Source organism: Macrobrachium rosenbergii, chromosome 23 (assembly GCF_040412425.1).
Source record: "Macrobrachium rosenbergii isolate ZJJX-2024 chromosome 23, ASM4041242v1, whole genome shotgun sequence".
Classification (NCBI taxonomy): domain Eukaryota; kingdom Metazoa; phylum Arthropoda; class Malacostraca; order Decapoda; family Palaemonidae; genus Macrobrachium; species Macrobrachium rosenbergii.
This window is the reverse complement of record NC_089763.1, coordinates 42,826,969-42,854,432: the sequence shown is the minus strand read 5'-3', so window position 1 is coordinate 42,854,432 and position 27,464 is coordinate 42,826,969. Positions and strand designations below refer to the sequence as shown.

General features: G+C 36.7%; 1 protein-coding gene and 2 long non-coding RNA genes across 3 annotated transcripts in view; 2 read left to right on the top strand and 1 right to left on the bottom strand.

The window, feature by feature from the left end:
• Positions 1–5,227: 5,227 nt before the first annotated feature.
• LOC136851204 (uncharacterized) lies at positions 5,228–7,346 on the bottom strand. The gene is made up of 2 exons (XR_010856808.1): positions 6,461–7,346; positions 5,228–5,759 (listed from the first exon to the last, which is right to left on the bottom strand). It is a non-coding gene; the product is annotated as an uncharacterized lncRNA (long non-coding RNA).
• Positions 7,347–19,778: 12,432 nt separating this feature from the next.
• Positions 19,779–21,107, top strand: LOC136851561 (uncharacterized). Its single transcript, XR_010856916.1, has 3 exons — positions 19,779–19,930; positions 20,099–20,211; positions 20,754–21,107. It is a non-coding gene; the product is annotated as an uncharacterized lncRNA (long non-coding RNA).
• A 4,568-nt stretch (positions 21,108–25,675) lies between these two features.
• Positions 25,676–27,464, top strand: part of LOC136851562 (BTB/POZ domain-containing protein 3-like) — a 26,075-nt gene continuing 24,286 nt past the window's right edge. The window contains exon 1 of the mRNA XM_067125822.1: positions 25,676–25,767. The gene's annotated coding sequence lies outside the window, so the exon portion shown is untranslated. The remainder of the gene's footprint in view (positions 25,768–27,464) is intronic.

Below are 27,464 nucleotides of genomic sequence, written 5' to 3'. Positions count from 1 at the left end.
CATCAATCTCATGTATGGCACATACTATAAAGTAGAGACGATCTTATCCGTTGTTCAAAAGGTGTAGTAGGCTAATCAGTAGGTCTGTAGGGTACTGACTGTGTCAACGTCTTGTTTTTTAAACATGTTACTGTGAGATTATTTCTGGCCGGCTTTACCAAACCGTCGAATGCAACTGTTATTACTTTACTCGAAGAGAAAATAGTTGCATTTTTTGTGCACAAATCTAGCCTTCATTAAGTAATAACAAGAAATTGTAGTTTGGTATCTTAGGTTAGACCGATGCCCTCAAACTGTTCATTTGGAGAAATGTTATTAAACCTTATTCTAAATACAAATTAATATCGAATAAATGAATATGATTTTTATATGGTAAAAGTTACAGAATCATCACGCCAAAAAAAAAAAATGGCCTATAAGAATGGTAACAAGGAAAATAATCTTGGCCATGCAAGCGCTAGGATTATGTATATTGATTTGTCAGCTGTTTTCATTGTTTTGTCCTTTTTTGAAGAACAATCTCGTTTCAAATTAGTAAATATTGCTTTCTTTTAGTAGTCTTCTTTTAACAATTCTCTGTTTTGTTCCAAAGCCTTAATCCTATATTGCATAAGTTGCCCAAGGTTTACAATCTGAAAAATCCTCAGTTGCTCAGTGTTGCGTGAGGTTATCAAAGTGAGAATTTTTTTCAGTCACTCCTGAACATCTGGTTTTCTATGATAACTTCCATTATCAATTTATCATTCACCATTTGCTCAGTGTTACTAATGCTACGGGGTTCATATACGTTTTTTGGTTCCCATTTGTTATTGCTTATCCACCAGTTTTCTGAGGCTTGTTACTCCCATATATATGAAATTACCTTCTCCAAAAAATCATAGAGTATAAAGTGATTATGTATGGATATAATGAGGTGATTATTTTTGAAGTCTGAATTAAATGGCTATGCTGTTGGGCTGATGTTTGCTTGTGTCTTTGAAGCAACATATGCTCTTGTTATAAAAAAAATTCCCTGTTTTGTGGTTTTTACTAAGAAAAATATGTGGTTACAGTGTTGTAAAAATAAGGAAAATACATGGTCAGATGTTTGTTTTAGTTAGCTGGTGTCATTTTTCACTTCAGATGCAGTATGTTTGTCTTTCAAGCAACATTTTGCACATGAGGCAAAGTATGCTTGTGCGCTTGAAGCAACATTATGCACTTGAGGTGCGGTATGCTTGTGTGAGAGCAGTATGCATTACTCAAACACAAATGGTGTCTGCAGATAGAGAATGTTAGCGCACGTTCAAGTAACAAGTGGATATTTAGTGAAACTTTTTCTAGAGGTATGAAACACACACACATATATATATATATATATATATATATATATATATATATATATATATATATATATATATATATATATATATATATATGCCTATATATATATATATATATATATATATATATATATATATATATATATATATATATTCAACCAAAGAAAACGACATCATATTTAATAAAAAGTTCAGTGTCTCCTTACCACATATCCGCTCAATCAATGTATCTCGTACGCCGGCCAAGATACGATCCTGCGGCAGAAAAGTGACACTAATAAACGGAGTAACATATCTCTATCTCTTTTTTTTTTTTCTCTCTCTTCAGTCATGGAGGACCAGCCGAAATCTTGAGGAGCTATTTATGGGACATCCAGGTATCTTCTCCCACCAGCAGTTCTGAAAGAGAATGTCGCAGTATATAGCAATTCTGAAAGAGGGAGGGAAAGATTTTCAATATGGAGCAATAAGCAGACAAGGGATTGTCAGCCCGACTGATTTTTTTGTGTGGAAAAACGGATGTCGTAAGAAAATCATTTGGGAAATAGAGGCAACATTAACAAAAGAGGGGATTGTAAAGGCGACGGCCTCACGGAGATATCGTTTATTAATATTATTTATTTATTTTTGGCGGAAGACTATAGAAAAGGAGAATACGACGACTGATGATCGAAGTTCTATCAGGGCAGATGAGTGCGCTTGTTACCCGATTATCTTTGGTGGTTAATGTACTAGCGTCCTGTAGCGTGCCTTACTCTAAAATAGAATCTATAGGGACTTTTGATGTTTGTTCTCTTTTACTAGGAGATCAGATTCTATTCCTCTCAGAGAGAGGATGCTTACTGAATGGCTTCGAATAACGTTAAGGTTGTGAGATATAGAATAATGATTGCAAGTAACGACACAAGTGAAGGCTTTGAAGATATGAGTAGAAGAACCGGAAACCTAGGGAGGATGGAAACAACGCAGAATGGTAATGGATGGCCCTAGCAGTTTTAATGTCGGTTCTGCTCCGGGTAAAAAGATACGGTCTAATAATGGTGACATTACGATTGATTTGATTTGATTGATTGATTGTGGGTTATCTGGCGTCACAACTTTGATTGATTAATTGTGGGTTATCTGGCGTCACAACTTTGATTGATTAATTGTGGGTTATCTGGCGTCACAACTTTGATTGATTAATTGTGGGTTATCTGGCGTCACAACTTTGATTGATTAATTGTGGGTTATCTGGCGTCACAACTACCAGGGTCACTGACGCCGAATGGTGACATTACTGAGGCAACCTCTGGCGCGGCGTAAAAACCCGTAAGTTCCACGCCTTTTATATATGCTTAAGCATATTGGATCCCCTACATCTGGATTTTGGAGCAACCTGCCCTAACCCATATTTTGTTTATCAGAAAAAACTGTCCAGCCTCTGCGCGGCGCCATTTGTCTAAGACTGAGGTGATTGTTATTTTGAATTGTCTAGCCTACCAGCTTATGGGCAGAGATGTTCTCTGTCGAGGTCAATCTGACTAATATTCCTAACACCTAAATACATCGAGGATTTTAAATATTAATTGAACAGCAGTAATATTTATAAAAATATATATATATATATATACATACATACAGGCTAATTAATATTTAAGATTGAGCTAATACTTAGAAAGTAGAAATATATTGGTCAATTAATACCTAAAATTTGAACTAATATTTATAAACAGAAACCTAACCTAATACTTATAAAAGTAAAAATATATGGGCCAATTTATACTTAAGAATGAGCTAATATATTTTTACTCTAAGTATTAGCTCATTAAGTATAAATTGGCCCATATATTTTTACTTTTATAAGTATTAGCTTAGGTTTTAGTGTAAACTGACTAATATAAAGTAAAAATATATTGATCAATTTACATTCAACTCTGAGCTAATACTAATAAGGAGAATATATGTTGGTCAATTTGAACTTGAAACCGAGTTAATACTTATAAATTGAAAATATAGACCAAATTTTACTGAAATATGAGCTAATGCTTATAAAATGGAAATGTATTGCCCAATTTATACTTGAAAAACTAAGCTAATGACTATAAAGTGATAATATATTGATCGATTTACACTAAAATCTGAGTTAATACTTTTAAATATATTAGCCACTTTATGCTAAGACCAAAGTTAAATAGCCTACTTATAAAATGCAATTGTATTCGTCAATTTAAAACCTGTGTAAATTTGGGACGTACAGATTACTTCCTTTGATAAATTTGAGTTGACAAGACTTGCAAATAAAAAATATATAAGTATTGTTACTGAAATAATAAGCATTTCTAAAAGTTTTCCTTTGATAAATTTGAGTTGACAAGACTTGCAAATAAAAAATATATAAGTATTGTTACTGAAATAATAAACATTTCTAAAACTTTTCCAGGTCAAAGGTCACTAGTGTCGACAGTACTCCTGCCACTAATAAAGTCCAGTAGGAACGGAGGCGACAAAATATCAAATTAAATACACAAAATTGTCTTGACAGATTTACGATCATCAGCCATCGTATTCTCCGATATAAAAGCAAGCAGAAAACTCGATAATCAAGCAATTCGATCAGCAACTTATCGTACCTTTATTATACTGATATGGATAACATTTATGTATCCGGAACACTTAACCCTTGTACATGAAAGGCAATGTTATCTAAAAATAGTTATCTTGTGCCAACAAGATCTAGACATGAATTGAGCAGATATATGTCTCATTTACTAAGTCAGCTGAGAAGCCTCGTTAAATTATTTATCGTAATTATTAACGTTATAAAGTATGATGGATGTCCTAAACTTCGTTTTTGTCAGCTGATGTATTAACTAGAACAATTCTTTTTAGAGGTTTAAATAATTAACTTACATTTCTATTAATATCACCATTCTTGGGGTTCACTTAAGCCTGGATATTTCTAACCTTCAGGCTAAGGAAGACAGAGGTCGAAAAACCTTTTAAATTTACAAAATATATTAGTCATTCTTAAGCCCCGTCCACACGGGCAAACACTGTTCCCATAACCTGTTCCACTATACTGACCAACTGAGTATGGAGCCAGAACGATGCGATTGTCTGGCAACACTGCTTCAAGAGCGAGAGAAAATATAAAGAGCTGCAAGTGCCCGGTGGACTCTTTATTTAGCCAATTTTAAAGGGGTTTTGAGTGCAGACAAAACTGGTCTTCGAGATATCAGATTTCGACTGTCATTGGCAATACAGACATTATGGAGGGGGTGACCTAGTTAGCATATTAGTATTTCCCCATTACTGACATTTATTAAGTTAATTAGCTTCCGATTCGTAATCTTACTGAGAAACCTTCCAGTGGTTTTAACTACTAAATGCTTAGGGTACTTTGCAATATTTCATATCTCTTCAAGTGCAATACTTCATACCTCTCCATCTGTCTTTGCCTTAACTTTTGTACTTCAAACAAATTTATGCTTTGCAATACTTTCTATCTCTTCAACTGCAATACTACATATGTCTCATTCTGCTCTTATGCTTCTAGGTAATGAGAAAGTCAAATTTGTTATGCTTTGCAATACTTCATATCTCTTCAACTGCAATACTTCATGTCTCTCATTCTGCTCTTATGCAGAATGAGAAAGTTAACAGGTGTCTTTACCTAACTTTTGTACTTCATAAATTTCTGTTATACTTACATAGAACTAATTGAACCACCTGGGATTCACGGGCAAACGACTTATTAGCATTTTATCAGAACTAGCATTTTATCAGAACTAAGATTTTTTCGGAGATTAATGTAGTTAAAGTTTACTGATCTCTCAAATCCAGCACCTTACTTGCTGTTCATACATTGTGAGTAAAATATCAAACTATTAGAATTGTTATTGGGTTTAAGTCAGTGCACAAAATTGGTAAAACAAATTATAGTATTTATGTCGAACTGTCATACATTAATCTATATTAATTACAGCTTTACAATACTTCAGGCTTCTAAACAGTCATGTGAAGAACTAATTACAGCTTTACAATGCTTCAGGCTTCTAAACTCATGTGAAAAACTAATACCAGTTTACAGTACAGTTTAGCTCCTCCAGACAAGATATATTACTTGCAAAACACCCGATACTTTTAACACCCAAGCAAGTAGGTTGGGGTTGAAGCAATGACGTCCTGCCCTGGATAATTACCCCAAAACTCCCATACCGGATGCTTATAACAACCAAGCAGTTAAGTTGTGCCTTTGTGCAATGATATCAGGTCTTTGATAAGTACCCTAAAACTCCCAAACCGGATGCTTATAACGGACGAGCAGGTAGGCTGGGCCTTCATGCATTGACGACGTGTCTTGGATAATTTCCTCAAACTCAGTGCCACCTCCATTCAGCGGTGTCCATTTTTAGAACAAGAGCTGACTGGAGGCAAATTCAAAATCATGAAAACCTGCCAAGAAAGAAAGTTATTAGTCAACTGGTCATTTTTAAAAATTCAATAATTAAAAGAAAATAAGTGCATCAAGACTGGGTACCAAACAGTTTACCATTCTCCCACTCTGAAATAAAACTTTCGAATGACATTAAATCAGTGACATTTAAATACGAAATGTTAACAAGTTTAATTTCAATACTTTAAGTAACATCTAACGGAAAATTCATAAAAACATCTAAAAACGTCAAGAAAAATTCAAGACAAAAATAAGCTGTCAAGACAAAAACCTAAAAGCTGTCAAGACAAAAACCTAAAAGCTGTCAAGACAAAAACCTAAAAGCTGTCAAGACAAAACCTAAAAGCTGTCAAGACAAAACCTAAAAGCTGTCAAGACAAAACCTAAAAGCTGTCAAGACAAGATTAAGTGTTATAACATTCTGACCAAACTGATATGGATACAAAAGCAGAGTTTGTTTTCATAAAAAAATTTTCTTAAGCTTTTAAGATAGCAGAGGTACCCGATACACCCGATACACAGAAGTAAACATGAGAGACTACAATACACTAACCGCGTTATAGCGATTTTTTGTTAAGAGCATGCCCCCTTCTGACATACGGATGTCTACCGTATGCCAGAAGAGCTCCTCCCCACTTCAGGGGCTCAGCCCCTGAAGGGGGAGGATTAGCTTGCAGTACGAAAGGAAATAGCTCCTTACCTCTCAATGTTGAATGAAAAATAATTACCAACAGCGACCTGGGGAATCAGCATACGTCCACTACCTTCGAAGGAACTAAATTATGCCGAAGAAATCAAAGCCAGTAGACCTGAAAATATAAAATTGAACCTAGTGCATTTGCCCAAATAGCGATACCACAAATACATGAAAATACAGACATAAGAGCTTAATAGCTACAAATATAACAAAATATAGTAAAAAATGAAGCATTCAATAATACGTAGTAAAAGTTTAACCAATAAACAATTAATACACAAGTCGAAGACGAGTCCCACTCGTGCAAAACAAGCCCACAGGAGCCAGCTCCTTGAAATTCAAGCTACCAAAGACTTAACCATAAAACGACCTAGGACCACCAAATACAGAACACTGATAAAATGCCCATTCGCCAATTATACCACTCTCCCTGCTTCAGCTCAAAACAATAACTGGAGAAATAAAGACTCGCCCACGGCAACGCTTCTCCAACGAGAGGTTTTCATTGAACGTCGAAGGACCACGATAAACAGGGGGTTCTTATCAAAACAAGGACCTTGAGTCGTGATGAACTGCCGAAAGATAGGTGGCAGCACTGGCAGTAACGGGCTAAATGTGAGTGGAGTAAAGATATTTTTCGTTAGGTACTGTGTATTGTGTATTGTATATAGAATTTAGGCCAAAGGCCAAGCACTGGGACCTATGAGATCAATCAGCGCTGAAACGGAAATTGATAGTAAAAGGTTTGAAAGGTGTAACAGGGGGAAAACCTCGCAGTTGCACTATGAAGCAGTTTTTATGAAAGGGTGGAGGAAAGTAGGTTGGAAGAAAGAGTATAAGAAAGGAGGTACAGTAAAAGGAACGAAATGGATTGCAGCTACGGGCCGAGGGCAAGCTGCAAAGAACCTTAAGTAATGCCTACAATGAACCGCACCTAACCCTCCTACGGGGGTTAGGTGTTGTGTCTCTATAGGCCTAACTACCGAACATTAGAGTGAGTTATTTTTGGTTTCTTTTTAAGCATGTTTGGAATTCACATTATATATATATATATATATATATATATATATATATATATATATATATATATATATATACAGTATATATATATATATATATATATATATATATATATATATATATATATATATATATATATTATATATATATATATATATATATATTATTTATATGGACATTATTGCTTTCAACATAAAATATAGGTTTTTCTGTTGTATTATGATGTGATTTGAATGATTTTGAGGTTTATTTCCATCGCAAATGAATACTTATCCTTCCCCGGCAAATGATATACTGTATACAAAATTAATAAAATTACGACTTGTCAGAATACTGCCCCTCTCCATAGCTAATACGGCAAAACTGTGTTTACTGATTACAGTTTTGCCGTATTAGCTATGGAGACAGTATTCTGACAAGTCGTAATTTTATTAATTTTGTATACAGTATATCATTTGCCGGGGAAGGATAATATTCATTTGCGATGGAAATAAACCTCCAAATCATTCAAATCACATCATAATACAACAGAAAAACCTATATTTTATGTTGAAAGCAATTAATGTCCATAAGTGAAATAATACCATATATATATATATATATATATATATATATATATATATATATATATATATATATATATATTTATGTATATGACAAGTGTTGTTTGATATCCAGTTTGCTCTACTTCAGGAGTACCACCGTCAGCCGAGTGGTTAGCACATCGACTGAAAGTTGTGGATACGTATTGACGGGCGTTCGAGCCTCCCAGGTACTTCAGTTTCCTAGATCTTACAAATACAGGGTAAAATGAAAGGTTGTGAAATCAGGTTCTTTCACACTTTGATTCCAGAATTCTGTGCACCTTGTCTTCCTCTGTGTTTCCAGAGTTGATTGATCTGTTCCCCTTTTTTAAGAAGCAGCGTTTAACAATTTAGGCTTTACAATCCTGAACATGAGCTGGTTGGGCTAGTTCTCATAAGACGCACTTCCAGAACTTTGGAGCTTTCTGTCTTCCTCTGTTTCCAGCATAAACTGTCTTTTCTTTTATTTCGAGTGCATGTTATGGCGTAGTGACAGAGCGTGACTGACGTAGCCAAGGCCGTCTTACCTTTTTCGAAAAAGAGACAGCACCCATTATGTCTCTGGACAGAAAAAGCCCATTGTCGTCTCTTGAGAGAACAGAAGAAGAGAGGAACAAAATAGAGAGAGAAACTCGGAAATATCCAGATATTTTAATATATATGGATCATCACATCAGGGAGCTCCTTCTTCAGTCAATGCCTCCTTTCACCGAGGGTCTCTCGACTCGGGAAAGCTTTTAGCTTTCGTTCGTGTATCTGGAGTCTAAGAAATGGGTCTCGCATTGTTCCCTCAGTGGAAGGCGAGAGCTCGGCAGACTGAGGACTCATTGGAAGTTTTGGTTCCATTCACGTCCTCGTAACTTTATGCTTATACAAATACGCATGCGCCTATTCACGCCCATCGATTCCCCACCCGCCATGATAACATATCCCCGCAGGAGGTTAGTGACATTCAGTGCACCTCACGTGGTGCACTGTAGTCATTAGTAAAATGTGCTTGCAGCGTCCCTTCGGCCCGTGGCTGCACCCACTTCTTAGCCTTTTGTTTGACCAACATTCCCGCTTCCTTACTTTAGTCTTGCTTGCCAACCTCTCTAACTATTACTCGTTAGTGTAGCTGTGGGGTTTTCTTCCAGTTCAATCAATAGATTCTTGTACCTCACTTTTACTTTCTGGACCTCTTCAAAATGCTGTCCAACCACTCCAACTCCCCCTTTCCACCGTCTTAAGCGCTGAATGGCTGAAATTGCCCAAGCGTCTGGCTGGGCAGCCTAAATTCCATAAATTAAATCAGTCAATCATCAACATACACTCACGGGTAAAGAGAGCAAGACTAGGGTTTATCCTGAGATGGGATATGACACGAAAGTACCGAAGCAGGGAGAATGAATATAAGTTTAAGTAAAAACGAAATCCAACGTCGAAACATTTCGAGAAAGTGCAAAGAAGGTATAGAGTTGGAATTGGAACTGGAATATAAAATTTAGGCCAAAGGTTAAGCGCTAGGGCCTATGAGGTCATTCAGCACTGAAAGAGAAATTGAGAGTAAAGAAGGCTTGGTAGCAGAAGGAAAAACTCGCAGCTGGACTATAAAACAATTGTTAGGAGAGGGAGTAAAGTAGGATGGTAGAAAGAGAATATGAATGGAAGTACAGTAAAAGGAATGAAAGGGGTTGCAGCTAGGGGCCGAAAGGACGCTGCAAAGAACTTTAAGTAATCCGTACAGGGCATCGCGTGAACCGAGTTTCTGTAGCTGTTGTGTCAACCTGGATCACCCCTCGCCTTACCAGTTGGAAAGAATGCGGATTTAAGCTCTGATAAATAATCACGCCAAGTTTTCATCATATAATTCTTGTATCCTTGCTGCAATAGATTTTTATTTTATTTTTTTTACCAGGGCTTCACACCTAGTACCAAAAACACTGATACCAAATGCAAGCGTGGATAAAACGAACAATCCTTGGAATAAAAACGCCATAAATTTGTTTCTTACTGTTAGTTGTAAGGTCCAAAAATGAAGCTGTAAGGTTCAAGTAATTTTTCTCCAATGAGTAATGCTTCCTTGGCATAAATATTCCCTTTTTTTCTGTTTCAGTTTGTACACCGCTGTCGAGAAAACATATATCATTAATATATCTGGAGCCTTTAACTGGTTACATATTTTGTTCGGGGTTCGTTCTGGATAAAATTGCATTCTTCATTATTTTAAAATAGGTTGGCAAAATCCACTGCCCACAGGAATGTCAATATGTTTTCATTCCCCGAATACATCTACTGTTAATTTCAATTTTCCACATTGCATGTCAATTAAATTCGACATGCTAATTCAACTTTATCTTTAATGTTACGCCAGTTGATAGACTGGTGCTCCTTATAGTTAAGCCCTTATTACATAGCGTCTTATGTATCCCGTGCTGCATTATGTTTACTGTAGGTTCCCTGTAATTCCGTGGCCATGATATTCCTCTTTCAAAAGTGAATTATGGCAGTCATATCTGCCGTTGCCCACTCGTCATAAACAGCGGATTGTACGTTTTATCTTTAATTGACTGTTCTGCTACGAACTGGCTTTGTGTGTTTGTCTACCATCGTTGGCTTGTCAGATCCGTCAATTTTCTCAGTGTGAATGATTCTACCAAGATTTGACATTTCTGCTCTTTTGTTAATAAACGTCAGTTTATTATTATTATTATTATTATTATTATTATTATTATTATTATTATTATTATTATTCAGAAGATGAACCCGATTAATATGGAACAAGCTCTCCAGATTCATATGGAACAAGCCCTCAGAGGCGATTGACTTGGAATTCGAGCTTCCAAAAAATTTGGTGTTCACTTGAAAGAAGTTGCAGATGACAATAGGAAACACAATGAGTAGAGGTCTGTTATCACAAGCACGCGGAAAGAAACAGAATCCACCAAAATCTGTGTGGACAAAATAAGAAATAAGTCTTGTCTTAATAAAATTGTTCGTCATATTCATACAAATTTTTTGTATCCGAAGAATCTTATAAAAAGACACACGACGCGCATTAAAATTATTTTTTTTTCAATGATTTGACTTGCCTGCATATAATAAAAAACTGCTATCATATTGTCATTCTCCTATTAGACACAGTGATACACGAAATTAAAACGGATCAAAATAATATATATATATATATATATATATATATATATATATATATATATATATATATGTATATATGTATATATATACAGTATACATACATGTATATATATATAATATATATATATATATATATATATATATATATATATATATATATATATATATATATATATATATATATATACATATTGTACAGTACACACTTACACACACACACACACACACACACACATATATATATATATATATATATATATATATATATATATATATATATATAATTTAATAATATTTTAAAACACCTAATCTAATCATGAATTCTTAATTTTCCGCTGTTTTGAGGAGCAGCAGGCAACTTTTTGTCTCTTTTTTGGTTATCCAGTAATCAGGTCCCTTTATTGCCAAATCTTTTCGCAGGCTTCTTCCGGAACTGCCGGGAGAAAGAGAGAGAGAGAGAGAGAGAGAGAGAGAGAGAGAGAGCAAGATTTCTTCTATTGTTGTCTGGAAGCTCATTAAAGTAAAGAGACATGCGATATATCGACGACGACGCGGGGAAGGTGGGGGGCGGGGCGCCGGTCTCGTTGCTTCCCCGAGAATGAAGTGTACAGCGACGGGGGTTGGGAAGGGGCGGGGCTTCATTAGCTTCGTCCCTAATTAGGAATGAGCTGTCTAATTAGCAGTCGGTCTCTTCTCGCTTGGAGGGGCGGGGGAGGGGGAGGAAGAGACACACCAAGTGTTTCCTGTTACGCTTTCCGATATCTGCTCCTTCTTCTTCTTCATGATGTTGGAGGTAAAATTAGCCGAAGGATTTTTTTATGATTTATATGCCTTGGATTCTAAGAGCGAGAAAACTTGAGATCCTTATATATATATATATATATATATATATATATATATATATATATATATATATATATATATATATATATATATATATATATATGCGAATCCACAGGAAAACGACAGGCAAAGTTCAGCACCAAGCGCTTTCACGTTTGTTAACGCAACGTGTGTTTCATTTGTGCCCAGACGATGCGTTAACAAACGTGAAAACACTTGGTACTGAACTTCTGGCTGTCATTTTCCTGTGGATTCGCTTCGCTTATACACTGAAGTCACGTAGCCTACATCTACTGTGATTTTTAAGCATATATGTATGTATGTGTATATATATATATTGTGTATATATATATATATATATATATATATATATATATATATATGTATATATATATATATATACTTTATTTATATTGACTTGGAAATAAAGTCGAAATATATATGTGTTATAATGGTACAAAAGGACTTCCCCATGAGGAGACCTCCTGTTCGGTAAAGAATGGAGAGAACTTCCCTTTTGAAGACCCTCCTGTTTGGTAAAGAATGGAGTTGGAAGTCAATCAGTCAACGTCTCCATTTTTTTGTTTATTTTCCATCTTAGTACAAAAGTAGCGTGGTACCGCTCTCACAACCTGCGTTTGAATCCCCCCTGAGTGGTGATTCAGATTACGCTCCTGCTTGAGCGTTACATACATACGCACGCACACATTCTAAAACACAAATGTGAATTAGAGTTTGAATAGCATACATAATTATTAAATCGGTTACGATAAATAATCAATTGTCGTTTTCCGACTTGAAACATAACAGGTAATGTTTCTAAAGATAAGATAAATGTTATTCAGTTATACAGCGAACTGACAACAGATAGCCATGTGACCTCGTTCGCCCAGGCATTGTGGCCTGTTTTGCTTTAACAGCGCTGCGTCAACAAGTGATATGAACAACACACCGCGACTCTCTCCTTTCTCTCCGCTACTGCGTCTTAGTTCTATCATAGTCAAACAGATACAGAAATTACACTTCATTTCATTATTATTACATATACAGTATATACATATGCAAAATCTAAGAAAAAATGAAGAGCAGACAAAACAAAAAAGAAAGAAAGAAAAGTCCGTGGAAAGTTCTTAGGAACTAGAAAGATTGCACAAACCTGAACACTTGCTAACTCCAAATGCTTAAATCCCCAATTTGACAGAAGGATAATGAGCAATCTGATTCCAGTGACGAATACAATAGCAGCAACGATATCCATACAGCGTTTCCAGCACCGAATGGGAAAGTTAAGGCAAACGGAATAAGAGAGAATTGCACAATCCAGAGTTAAAGTTCTCACATTTTAGTGTCTGCTCACAATTAGAGATTTAAGCATTTGGACCTGGCAAGTGTTCAGATTTGTGCAATCTTTTTAGTTCCTAAGAAAATGGACTTTTCTTTCTTTCTTTTTTTTTGTGTTGTCTACTTTCCATTTTTTTCTTAGATTTTGCCTGAGAATAAACCCAGGCATTAAGTGTTGGAAGATCAGCAGGAGAATCATCATAAGATAGTCAAGGTTTATAATAATTACAGGACATCATCTTTATATGCATTCGTTCTAATTTTTTTACTATATATATATATATATATATATATATATATATATATATATATATATATATATATATATATATATATATATATATATATATATTTATATATACACACACATACACATTTCTGAGAATTGTAACCCTTTTCGAGTAACACGCCGGAACAAACGTATATCATTGTACTCAGTGTGTGGTATTAGAATTCGGCCATTCAGAGACTCAGCAGTTCAGAATCCTCTTTGTATATGAAATTGATTGCTTGATTGCAAAGCACTTGAGAGCAGGGCAGTAGCGTAGAGACCATAGGTTTCCAGCTGTATTCATATTCTTAAGATGTAATATAGTTTTAAAAAAGGGTTAGTTTTCCAAATGTTTAGAAAAATTCTGTTTTCTCACTATGTAAATATTTACGTGAAAATGGAACAAATTCAGATTTGTAGCTGTGAAAAACAGTGAGGCATTATGGCTTGCTGTTTCCTTGCTGCCTTTGAGAGCTAGGTCGACTCTCAGTTTGACAGCTGGGTCGACTTTGATTTTGACAGCCAGGGCGATTCTGCTGTTGACAGCTAGGTCTACTCTGCTTTTGACGGCTAGGATGACTGCCTTTGACAGCTAGTTCGACTCTGCATTAGACAGCTGGCTTGGGTCTACATTTGACAGCTAGGTCGACTCTGCATTAGAGAGCTCGGTCGACTATGCTTTTGACAGCTAGTTGACTGTGCATTAGACAGCTGGGTCGACTCTGCCTTTGACAGCTACGTTGAATCTGCATTTGACAGCTGGGTCGTCTCTGCTTTTGACAGCTAGGTTGACTCTGCATTTGACAGCTGGGTCGACTCTGCCTTTGACAGCTAGGTTGACTCTGCATTAGACAGCTGGGTCGACTCTGCTTTTGACAGCTAGGTTGACTCTGCATTAGACATCTGCATCGACTCTGCCTTTGACAGCTAGATTGACTCTGCATTAGACAGCTGGGTCAACTCTGCTTTTGACAGGTAGGTTGACTCTGCATTAGACAGCTGGGTTGACTCTGCTATTGACAGCTAGGTTGACTCTGCGTTTGACAGCTGTGTCGACCCTGCCTTTGGCAGCTAGGTTGACTCTGCATTTGAATGCTGTGTCGTCTATGCTTTTGACAGCTAGGCTGACTCTGCATTTGACAGCTGGGTCGATCCTGCCTTTGACAGGTAGGTTAACTCTGCATAAACAGCTGTGTCGACTCTGCTTGTGACAGCTAGGTTGACTCTGCATTAGACAGCTGCATTGACTCTGCCTTTGACAGGTAGGTTGACCCTGCATTAGACAGCTGGGTCGACTCTGCTTGTGACAGATAGGTTGACTCTGCATTAGACAGTGGGTCGACTCTGCTTTTGACAGCTAAGTTGTGCATTAGACAGCTGGGTCGACTCTGCTATTGACAGCTAGTTGGCTCTGCGTTAGACAGCTGTGTCGCCTCTGCCTTTGACAGCTAGGTTGACTCTGCCTTTGACAGCTGGGTTGTCTCTGCTTTTGACAGCTAGGTCGACTCTGCCTTTGACAACTCGGTTCATTCTACTGTTGACAACTAGGTCGACTCTGCTTTTAATGGATAGGTCGACTCTGCTTTTAACAGCTGGGTTGACTCTGCATTTGACAGCTGGGTCATTTCTGCTTTTGACATCTAGGTTGACTGCATTTGACAGCTGGGTCATTTCTGCTTTTGACAGCTAGGTTGACTCTGCATTTGACAGCTGGGTCGACTCTGCCTTTGACAACCGGGTTGACTCTACTTTTGACAGCTAGGTCGACTCTGCTTTTGATGGATAGATCGACTCTGCTTTTAACAGCCAGGATGACTCTGCATTTGACAGCTGGGTCGTCTCTTCTTCTGACAGCTAGGTTGGCTGCATTTTACAACTGGGTTGACTCTGCATTTGACAGTTAGGTCGCCTCTGTTTAACAGATTTTTATTAGTTTTACGCATGTAAAGAATGGAAATATTTCTGGTATATAATACCTTTATTGTTAAATCTTATATATTCTCAGACAGAGTTGGCTGAGTGATGAATATGTGGTAATTAAGCAAATTTGTCAAAAGACAAATATTTAACTTAGAAAATGGGAATTTCATTAGTGATCCTTTAATATTCAAAACGCAAGTGAAGAGATAAATGAACAATTCAAGTGACATGTCAGCAAATAAAATAACAATATGAATCATCACACTTAATGTGTCATGAGCATTTTTCAAAATATTAAAGGTGAACATTGCAATTATTATAAAAAATAATACTTGTGATGGTATTTAGAAAATATAACGTTAATAACCAGAACAGAATAAAAAAAAACTATTAGAAGATAAGTATGTAAAATTAATATATTAAATTTGATAGTATAACTTTGAACGCGGCTAAAGGGAAAAAAAACCGTGAAAATCTTGCCCCGTTATTCATATAAATGGTTTCATTTCGTCAAGCTAAACTGCCTCCCTCTCTCCCCGCCCCCCGGGGAAAGGACAATAAAGGGCAGTTAGCGTCGAGCTCCTAATCCCTGGGCAAATGTCATAAAAGGGAAAGGTGACAAGGGCGATAACGGCCTTGGAAATCTGTTCATGTTGGCCCTTAAGGGCGCTTTGCGTTTCCTCTTATAAAGAAAACACGGATTTTTACTCAACGTCCCGTTTAAACATATGAACGTTATATTCACGCGGGATCTGGAGGGACCGCTAAAATAACGGTTATGAACATTTTTTTTCTCACTCTCTCTGTCACACCATCTCTCTCTCTCATTATAAAAAAAGAATTTTAATTTAACATCTCGTTTAAACAAATGAACGTTACTCGCGTGGGATCTGGAGGAACGCAAAAATAACGGTTATCAACATTTTCTCTCTCATTTTACAGTAATAGTGCTTACAAAAAAACAAACTTTCTAACCATTATTATTGTCTTTTAAGAGATTATACTATTTAGCACTCCTCTGCCAATGTTGGACATAGCTATTTTCTCTTGAGAATTGAATAATGTATTTTACTATAAGGGTAACGATCCTCTCTCAGAATACTGGTATTTAAAACTTTCCTGTCGTTGAGTTTTGCACGGATCTATGATTACACCTCTACGTAAATACTTATTATCTTGTTTATTTCAATCCGAGTCAGATGACCTGCTAAATAATTAGCGTCATGTAAATGTGTAGATCAAGGTTTTAACATGGGACATAAGCCACGCTAATATTTAAATGACTTTCTTTCACACTTGCTGAAAACTAGGGTTTGTTTCCCGGGATCCCGGACAATTTTCAAGGTTTAATAATCCCGGGATATTTTTGCAAATCCCGGGATAAAAATTAAGTACAAAAATAGGGACAAATTTGACTGCAGGATGGTTGTGGGTTTGTTGTACTGTTTATATTTTTATATACTAAATACAAACAATTTGTTATTATCCTTGTGATAATAGTGATAGATGTCTAGATTATGTCACTGCTTTGATATTTATATAAAACGCTTTATATTTTCAGTGAATTGTATTTCCCCATCAACAGCATCTTGCTAAAATTGCTAAAATCTTGTAAAATTTCAAGTTGCAATGCTTTGCAAGATAAGGCCTGTCAAATAAATCCATGGAGGGAAGATAAAGCATCTGTTTCAGTGTTTCCAGTTTATTGCAGTAACTAAATCTATAGGGGACAGGGGTATAAACCCGTGACAAAATAATCAGGCATAAGTTTGCAGATTTTTCAAGAGGAACATATTCCTTCTTTATCATGTGGAAACGTAGTATTACTGTTTACCTAATGTTTTTTTTATATATATTTGGGACGGTCGCAGCAGAATGTATGCTTCGAACAAGTTTGCAGCAGGTTTTGAACAAGAGGTGTTTATGATGAGTGACTGCAGCCCGTGTGGGGTACCGTCCACTGTGTCGTGTTATATAAGATCTTATTCTATGAGAAACTTCTTATTCATTTAGTTCACGTTATAAATAAAGAATGCATACGTTTAATTTTTCTTAATTTATTTTTACTACATTTTCTGCCATTAAGCACTCTTTTCATTTCACTGAGTATAAACGAAAACCAGTGTATTTTTTTTTATCAATGATAATGAACTATAATTTACATTTTCATTCGCACTGGAATTTGGAAGCAGAACAAAAATAAAGTAGTTAACGAAGCATATTTTAGCTCTTGTTCTTATTGCTCTTACTTTGTTGACAAACAAAGTGTATGCTGTAATCAAACATTAGGTGGAATTAATAAGACAGTCAATCTACAGTAATATTTCTGCACATCTAGTAATGCTAAGCGCATCAAAAACCTGGAAGGGAAACAAGGTATAATGTGTAATTTTAGACAACTGAAAATCCCGGGAATTCCCGGGAACCCGGGATTAGGACTAATTTTATCCCGGGACAAAGAAAACGCTCCAAAACGACAAGCCTTACTGAAAACACACACAAGCTGCAACCCCTTTCATTCCTTTTCCTGTACTTCCATTCTTATGGAATTGAAATATGGAATGTAGGCCAAACGTTGAGAACGTCTGAAAGGCGCAACAGGAGGAAACCCCTCACAGTTGTACTATGGAACAATTGTTAGAGAGGGTGGGAAGTTGGATGCAAGAAAGGGAATATGAACGGAGGTACAGCAAAAGGAATGAAAGAGGTTGCAGCTAGGGCCGATGGGGCGCTGCAGAGAATCTTAAATAAAGGCTACAGTGCACCACGTGAAGTGCACTGGCGACAAGGTGGCCGATAATAAAGACACAGGAAAAAAAGTCACAATATTTGGGTAGGAAAAAAGTCGCAGGAAAAAAGTCACATTAATTTACAATCTTTTGTTTGTTTTTACGGTCATTCACAACGGGCTCGTACTAAACGCGCCGCAAAGGTGGGTACATACCGGGTTAAAACCCTTGGGGGTCGCTATCTAGGAAATATTAACGTGACTTTTTTTCCTGTGACTTTTTTCCCTGGATTCGGCGGCCATAACCCCCTACGGAATGCAACCAGTTTTCTTTCTCTAGCGTCAGGTTTAATACAACTCAGTTTGCTAGGAGATTTATCTTGGCCACAACTAAAATGTGGAATACTATGCTTATAGTGCAGCTGTGGAGTTCTGGTCTCCAAGTGTTTTGGGCGAGGAGCAAATTCATTCCTGTTCTCTGCTGATGTTTCCTGAATGTTGGGTGTATCGGTTTTATTTCCCATTTTCTCAATTTATTTATTTATCACCTTTTCCCATAACATGTCTCTCTCTCTGCAGGTCGATTTCCTTTGGAGCCCTCTTGGGTTTATAGTCTCACTCGATCATAAGGGTTTTCAGCTGAAGATTTAAAGAAAGAAAATAATAAGGATCAACCGAGCGACTGGTTGGAGATCGGTTGCCTACAGTCGCCAACCTATCAGCGAACAGTCGTTGATCAGAGGAATCGTCTATCATTATTTCTTAATTTTTTTTATTTTGGTTGCTCAGTAGTTGTCGCTGGTAGCAGGTGTTTTGAAAGCCAATGGTCGGCAGTTGATGACCGCCTGCTCAGTGAGACTGTGGTATCAGATGTAAGATTTATAATTATTTAACGCCAGACTGAGGCATCGAGGACTTCACTGAATTTAATGCTGTCCTTTGGAAAAATAATTCAACTTCAAGAAGTACGTTCCATCGGCCTGTGCAATGAAAACAAAACTAGTTTGGAGGCCGCTCCGACAGCCGAAGATCGTTATAATTCTTCGCAGGTCGGAAATGAAAAAGCCTTAGTTTGAGGGCATTTAATAAGCATTATATATGTTTATATATTATACCGGGAACTCTTTCGCTAATGGTGTTTATCATTTAGGAAACACCATATAGAAACATTTTCATCCAATAATGCGCTATTCTGTGGACCTTGATTAAAAGGTTAACATATACAATTCTATTTACGTAGAATACCTAACGCATGAATATGACTAAATAGAACAGCTATCTAACTGAAATGGTGTGTAGTAATGCTTATAATCCTAACAGATACAATGCACCTTCGACTCTACAGTATTTCAAACACCTTACAACCATTATACTCTATAGCACTTAACCGAGAACCACTTTGTTGGCCCGTTACTGCCACTCATTTACCGGTCGTTCGACCGGCGACTCAAGGGTCCTTGTTTGGTCAAGAAACCCTCATTTTTCGTGATCCTTGGCTGTCGGATGAAACCTTTGTTGGAACAGCGTTAAGATAGTGGAGACAGTTTGGTGCGACGTTGGGAGACGGGGAGGGAGCAAAACACTTTAGCTTTCGGCGCGTGTGTACTAATGTCTTGGATATCGTTATGTGGGTGAGGGATTTGAACCGTAGAGCTCTTTTTAGTTTCCTTTGATTATAATGTTCATATTGTTTGATTTGCGTGTCGTGTACGTATTCATAGCTACTTATCACGTCAGTATTTTAAATTTTGATTCCTTAATTTTAGTTGAACTCGCTGAAATTAACTTCTGTTTTTCAGATTTGTGGATAAGTCGAGATCTTGGGCCCGAATTTTGTACGTCCCGAGGGCGAAATGAAGTGTTGACTTCGCTGTTCTTCGGTGGTAATTATTTTTACATTCTATAAAAAGTGGTAAGTGGATTTCTTTTTTGTTTTGATCTAAATTTGTTGCAAGCCTATCCTCCCCCTTCAGGGGCTGAGCCCCTGATGTGGGGAGGAGTCCTTCTGGCGTACGGTAGATTGTCTACCGTACGTCAGGAGGGGGCTTGCTTTTTTTTTTTTTTTTTTCTTTCTACCCAAGTTCACACTTAGACAAAATTTAGATTAAGACATAGGATATGTCGATAGGATTTTAACCACTTTAAAGAAACTTTTGCAGTATTTAGTTTTGATCAAACTTGAAGATAAATTCTTTGATGTTGGATTTAAACTTTTTAAAAATTAATTCAAATTTTTATTGTGTCCATCGCACTTTTAATTTGTTCTAGTAAGATTAATTTGCTCTTAGTAAAACGGACTAAGTTTTTAAGTTTTGTAGTAGATTGAGGGGATTTTGCTAAAGAATGAATCTTAAATTATTTTTTGAGGGGGAATTCTATCTCCATGGAACAATAGGTAAGAGTATGAAGAAACCAAATAATGGTCGTGGACTAACGGTTTTTTTTTCTTTGCAGGTTTTCCTGGAATTTAATGAAAATTTAGTTTTATCCTCCAGCGAAGGTCTGGAACTCTAGACGCTGAATGGATGCGACACTGGGTAGGTTTACTTGGAAATGGATGAACCTTTTATTTGGTTGCCGCCCAGAAACTAGTTCTGTAACTCCAGACGCTGAATGGCTGTGGCACTAGGGAACTTAGAACACCATAGGATCATGGTTTCCTTAAACTTACCTGCCAATAACGGACTAGTACGTCTCCAGTAGTGTTTGGATGGGTTAATGTATACTGCAACCAGGTTTTAATTTTAACTGGTTGGTTTAAGTTGGCTTGTAAAGAATATTAATAAAGATGGAAGTATGAATTTTGTATGAACGCATTTGTTTTATCAGTTTATGTAGACTTTCCAGTGAAGTTTTCAAGAAGTTTAATCTTTATGAAAAAGATTAGTAACTGGTGTAATTCTCGGGTTACCCAAAAATGCTGGTATGAAGAAAGTGAAAAAATTTATAAATTGGCTTAGTTTGCTATTTGTTACACAGGTTTGTTCCAAGCCGGTTTGGCTTGAAACATACGTGAATGAGAATCTATTTTAAGAGTATAAAAATACAAATTTCTGGTAATAATAGCTCTTCTTATACGGTACTAGAAGCTCTTGAATAATGAAATTTACCTTGGTATGGTAACGCCGTAACAGCTGAAGGATAAGCTTAATGTTCATGAAATCTGGAGTCATTTTTTTAGTAATAGTGGGTGGGGAAACCTTTTTCTGATGGCTTGGTTTGTGGTACCCAGCACCTGATGACAGCGTAGTCAATCTGAAAAAAAACCGTATTTCAGTAATTCCTTAATGTTATGAATTCAGTAATTCCTTTTCAAAACCATAAAAATATCAAGAGGGACGAGTTTGAGGTTTTAAAGTAAAGGGGTAAAATTTGTAAACTTCCACCATTCCAGCGTTAGGGAGAGTAAAACTAATGTTAGTATCTTAAGACTTAATCTTTGACAACGGGAACTTCAGGTATGAACTGTAAAATGACTTTCCTGAAATAGCTATAACGAACGTATAGGCAGGATTTCTCTAGATCTTTGGTAGGATAGCCATTAAATCTTCGCGAATATTTTCCGTTACAAGAAGGGTAATGAGCGGTCTTTAGATACTTGTTTATTAGACGTTGTGGATGACAATTTTTCGTTCGTATTTTGAAGAGACCGCTTATATTTCCAGTTTGCTTTGATCCCAAACATAAAATGTCACCACTGAACTGGAACAAAACCGAAAGTTAACTTCAATACTGTATCAGTTTGACGATAATTTTAAATGCTCTTGACTGAAATCCAACTATTGCTTAATGTTTTTTTAGGACGTGTTGTATTTAAAATTGAGTTTTTAAACTATATAACGGTACATCGTAAGCCACAACTTTTCAAGACCTTCGGTTTGTGAACGTGGTTTTACCGATAGGCTGAAAAAAAAAAACCGGTTTTCAAACTTGTGAGAACTCTCCCCCACCCCCCGAAAGTATATGGGCGTAAGAAGGACATAAACTGTCATGCTCGTGTGACGAAGCACAATTCGGTTAAAATTTATAAGCTTCGTATGTATCAGGTATTGTGTACGAATACCATTGTCTATGCGCAGAACCTTTGTTAAACTCTCAAGTTCAGATTCCATGATCATTAAGGGGCGCAAAGGCTTAAGAAGCCATGAATGACCAATGCGATGGGATCTGTAATGCTGTAGTAGCTTTTAGAGACCTATTAGGCCCTGTCCACACTAGTGGGCACTGCCCGACGGGCAAACACTGTTCCCATAACCGTTCCACTATACTTACCGACCGAGTATGGATCCAGAACGATGCGATTGTCTGTTAACACTGCTTCAGAAGCGAGAGAAAATATAAACAGCTGGAAGTGCCCGACGGGCATGCCCGCTAGTGTGGATAGGGCCTTAGAGGTATCCAGTGCACTTCGTTTAGTGACCTGTAGGCATTACTGAAGGCGGTTTGCAGCGTCCCCTCGGCCCTTGTTGCAACTAAGTTTTAGCATTTTGCTTTAAATCCAGCCCTTATTCCTTGTTCCATTATGCTGTCACGCTTCTCGTATACTGTATTACATACAACTGAGGGGTGCTCTCCCACGGTCCTGGTCGTTTCGGCCGTAAGTCACATTAGGCCGTAACATCCAAAACAATGTAAGACGTTATGTTTATGGTATTTACCATTATTATTTCATGCCCAATTTGCACGTAAACGTGCTTACGGCAGAAACGACCCGAATGCGCCTCCCAGTCACAACTTTGGAACCCGGTCCCACGTCTACTTGATCAAAGACGGTTGGTCTAGCTGTCCAACCATTTCTACTCCCTTGAATGATTGATACAGTAGTCACCCTGGTTCTTGGCGTAAAACCTAAATTTAATGATTCATTAATTATACAAGTAAGAAAGTTAAAATCTGGTTTAAATCTAAATATGTTAAGCTTTACCTTTTTGAAGTTTTAACATTACAGGGGTTATATGTTTTCCTTATTTTTGTCTTTTGATAGTATTGTACATAGTTCACACAAACTTTTTGAATATTATTGCTCAAAGACATTACAACATGTGTAAGACGTCTGGAATGAAATCCATTAATTCGAAAGACATTAGGGAGCTTTCGTAATCGATACAACGTCTCTTAAAATTAAGGTTGTTGGCATTGAGTGTATGGTCAAAAGTCAACTTGAAAAGAAGATTCAGAAATTAGAACCAGTGGTTAGTAAAGTCATGTTTTGAGAGCGTCATTTCGAAATCTTTCTGAATCATCGGTTCTTTTGAATTTGCCTCTAATTGTTGGCTAAGGTCTTTTTGCAATACAAATCCAGTCTGTAAACTAAAGTAGATGCTGAGCACTGGAATGTGGTGTTGTAAAAGTTGAAAAATTTATCCATTTATAACACTGACAATCTATTTTTAATTGGAGGAACAGACCAAAACTACTTAAGAGTTACTTTGAGCTAATAATTTTTTTTTTTTATCTTTAGATATCCTTGCTTGGTTATATCTGCCACTGTGTACAATTAATTTTAAATTAGTTCCATGGTCACAATTTAATTACTGACAAGGTTGTTTTCCAGACTGAAGTATTAAATTCATTGTCATCAAAACTTGTATGCATACGTGTAAAAATTTGGTATTTTCAAAATGTATTTTATGGTCTACAAGTGAAAGCGGTGATTTGGAGTCTTAAAGTAGGTTGTTCAGTGATCTTGTAATCAACTGGCCGTTTCAGCAGAATAATTTATACTTTTTACTATATTAAGAAGGAAATGCTTTATACTCCATTTTCAGGTAAGTTCCCTCGCTTGGGGGCATTAACAAAAAAAAAAAAAAAAAAAAACCGTGTGCTTATCGTCACCTTATACCATATTCATCGTATATTTTTTTAAGATGATAGTTTTTATTCATAATTTTGTTTCATCACTATATCACAGTAGCTCACCTTCGTATAGAAACAAGGATTTGGTGTAAATCTGGGACGCACGGTATCTGTCGAAACGTAAAACATAAAGTGGGGAAACATGATATTTTAAGCCTAGTTCTTCTTGCTTCTTTGGATTTAGTTTGTTTTCAAACGATAATATTCGACAGATAATTATTGATATGGTTGGATCACCTTTATGGCTGTTGAGGATTATTATTATTATTATTATTATTATTATTATTATTATTATTATTATTATTATTATTATTATTATTATTATGCCGACCTGAATTTTCATGGCAATCAGCCAGATTTGTCATTTTTTCCAGTTCGATATAAACTGTCAGTAATATTTTGGCTGTTGTTTTTCTACCGTCAATTTCTCCGTTCAAGAAACAATCGAGCTGTTGGGCAAAAGGGTTGTTAACATAAAGGGTTGTTCTGCCACCTCCTCGTACCCCTCTTTGTTCCGTAGGTGGGTAGGGCCGTCAGTGCCCCTCACGCTGTGCACTCTGTAGGCATTACTTTTTTTCCTGTTGTTAAGAAAATATCTATTTACAATTCTTACAATTTATAATATTGTAATACATCATAATATATTTACATAAAATTAGTAATTAAAGTATATTCACTACATTACAATTTTTTTCTTTTCATCTAAGTATTTTTTTCAAATTACAAACATATTGACTCGTGAATACTTTTTGAACGGAAGTTTTAATCCCATTTTATTTACATTGAAAGTATTGACCACTCTACTTCTTATCCATTAAGTAATTGCAGCTCAGTGCTTATAAATCCTAAGTATCTTCCCATCCATATCCCTGCTATGAAATCAGATACTGGGACCCTTGCCGTATTTTCATCCTTTTTTGAGTCTGCATTAGGATCGATTAGCGAACCCACTCTCAACAGGGTTCGCTATTCTTTACAAGAAGATTATTGGGTTCGTTATTCATTACATGGAAATAATCGGGTTCGTTGTTCTAGACATGAACACTTCGGTACCAGACATTTGATCCCCTAGGGGCTAGTACTAAACAAGTCGAAATACATTTGACACCCCAGGGGCTAGTACTAAACACGGCGAAACTGTAGATGAATCACTGTTTCGCCGTGTTTAGTACTAGCCCTCATGTGGAATTGGAGTCCGGACCGGAAAGGGTTGGCCATTCTTTACATGGGGATCATTGGGTTCGTTGTTCTTGACATGGATATGTTAGGGTTCGCTAATCTTGACATGATCCCTGCATTAAAAAGAAACAATTTGAGCTGTTGGGCAAAAGGGTTGTTTTAACATCAGCGGTTGTTCTGCCACCTACTCACACCCCTCCTTGTTCCGAAGGGGGTTATTGCCGTCAGTGAACCTCACTCTTTGCACTGTATGCATTACTTAATGTCTTACAGCGTTCCTTCGGCCCCTAGCTGCAACCCCTTTCATTCCTTTTACTGTACCCACGGTCTAGGCGTAGCCTATAAGGTCTGACGACGCGCAGGCTACCTGGCCAGCGGTGGTAGGGGACACGACGTCACGGGAAAGACGGCTAGAAGTTTTCCTGAGAGCCAGGTACGTAGACATAAGTTCTGTCGGTAATGAAAAGCACAGCTGAAACTTTTACTGTAGAAGGGAGGCTAGTCGTAATATCTTTTGATGAACATCGCAAAGCACTGAAATTATGATATAGGAACAAATAGATTAAGCAAACCTCATGGAAAAATTTAGGTTGTCGTGTAGAGGTGGTCTGACTGGTAAATAGAAACAACCAACTTTTATGATTTTGACAAATCATGTGTCCATGAGATGATGATCGGAATGATTGTGGAAACAGAGAATGCAGGCTAACCAGTAATTTCAGTTGTTCATGATCTAGGGCCGAACAATCTTAAATTGTGGAAGGCTTTTGGGATAGACCCAATAAAATCAAAGCAAACTTCAATGAAAAATCCATGTTATGATAGGGAAATATTCTTTTTGCCGATGCCCCACATATGATAAAACTGATAAGAAATCATTTTATAACTAAGGGGTTTTGTTTCGAAGATGGGACACTGATTTCGGATTCTTGTATAAAGGAAATATTAAGTAAGACGTGCACAGAATATGGTCTAGATCACAATATTAGTGAAATTCATATAAACTTAGAAAGAACTGAACTTCAGCGGATAAAACATGCTGTACAGTTGATGTCAAATACCTGTGCTAAGGCAATTGAATATTAAGGAGAGAGGGACCTGTTAGGAAGCAGTAACTGGAAGGTTACTGCGGAATTATCTCTATGATAAAAGAATGGCTTGATCTCGTGAATTACTCATCCATGATTGGAGATGTAAAATCAAGGAATGCCTGTGGAACTGACTTAGATAACCAGAAAACTCTTCTATGGAATCTGTAATGTCAAAAATGGGATCAACCAATACAAGAAAACGTGATCTTATCGTGTCTCTCACAGTGGTCTATATGAGATGTTAATCAGAAATTATAATGTAGGAATCAAGACCCCGGCCCATAGACTGAGAGAGAAGTGAAATGATCACCCGGGTCTGTTAACTATAAATATAGAATTAAGCTTTTGTAAGAACCGCTAATCAGCGATTAAATAAACGTAAATAAGAAGCATGAAGATAACGACTGCTTATCAGCTGAGTTGGTGTCGATGATGCATCAAGCAAAGCCAAATTCTATAATGAGCGTCAATATAGAAATTTTCGTGCAACATATTTAAAGATAGACTTAGGTCTAGAGTTTATTCCAGAGGATACGGCCGGTTTTAACAATCAACAGTATCTGATTATAAATCTTTAGATATATAGGGGCTACTTTTTAAAAATTAGATATTTAGTCCTTGCGACAGACACTCACTTTACTAAAAGTGATCAAAGTTTCTGGATTAGCAAAATGAACAAAAGTCACAATGTTACAATCAAGCTTTTAGCAAAGCCATTCTTGAGAAGGTCGTGGGGAGGAAACATTTACAAAAACTTGCTTGTGAAATGCAATTTGTTGATGTTCAGTGAAGTAATTTCATTTTTTAAAGATATTTTGAGATGGACAAAAGATAGAAACTGAGAAGAATAAGAAAGTTTTTTTTGGTATGTGACTGAAAAAAATTTTGGTGTTTTTAGGGGTTTGACTGAAGAAATCAAACTGGCAGTGATTGCAACATTCATGCGCACATCGCTCTTCTTTTGGTAAAAATGATGTTTAGACCTTGTTATTCATATTCTCTTTTCCCATCTTTAATCTTTGTTTTGTTCAACTGCGAG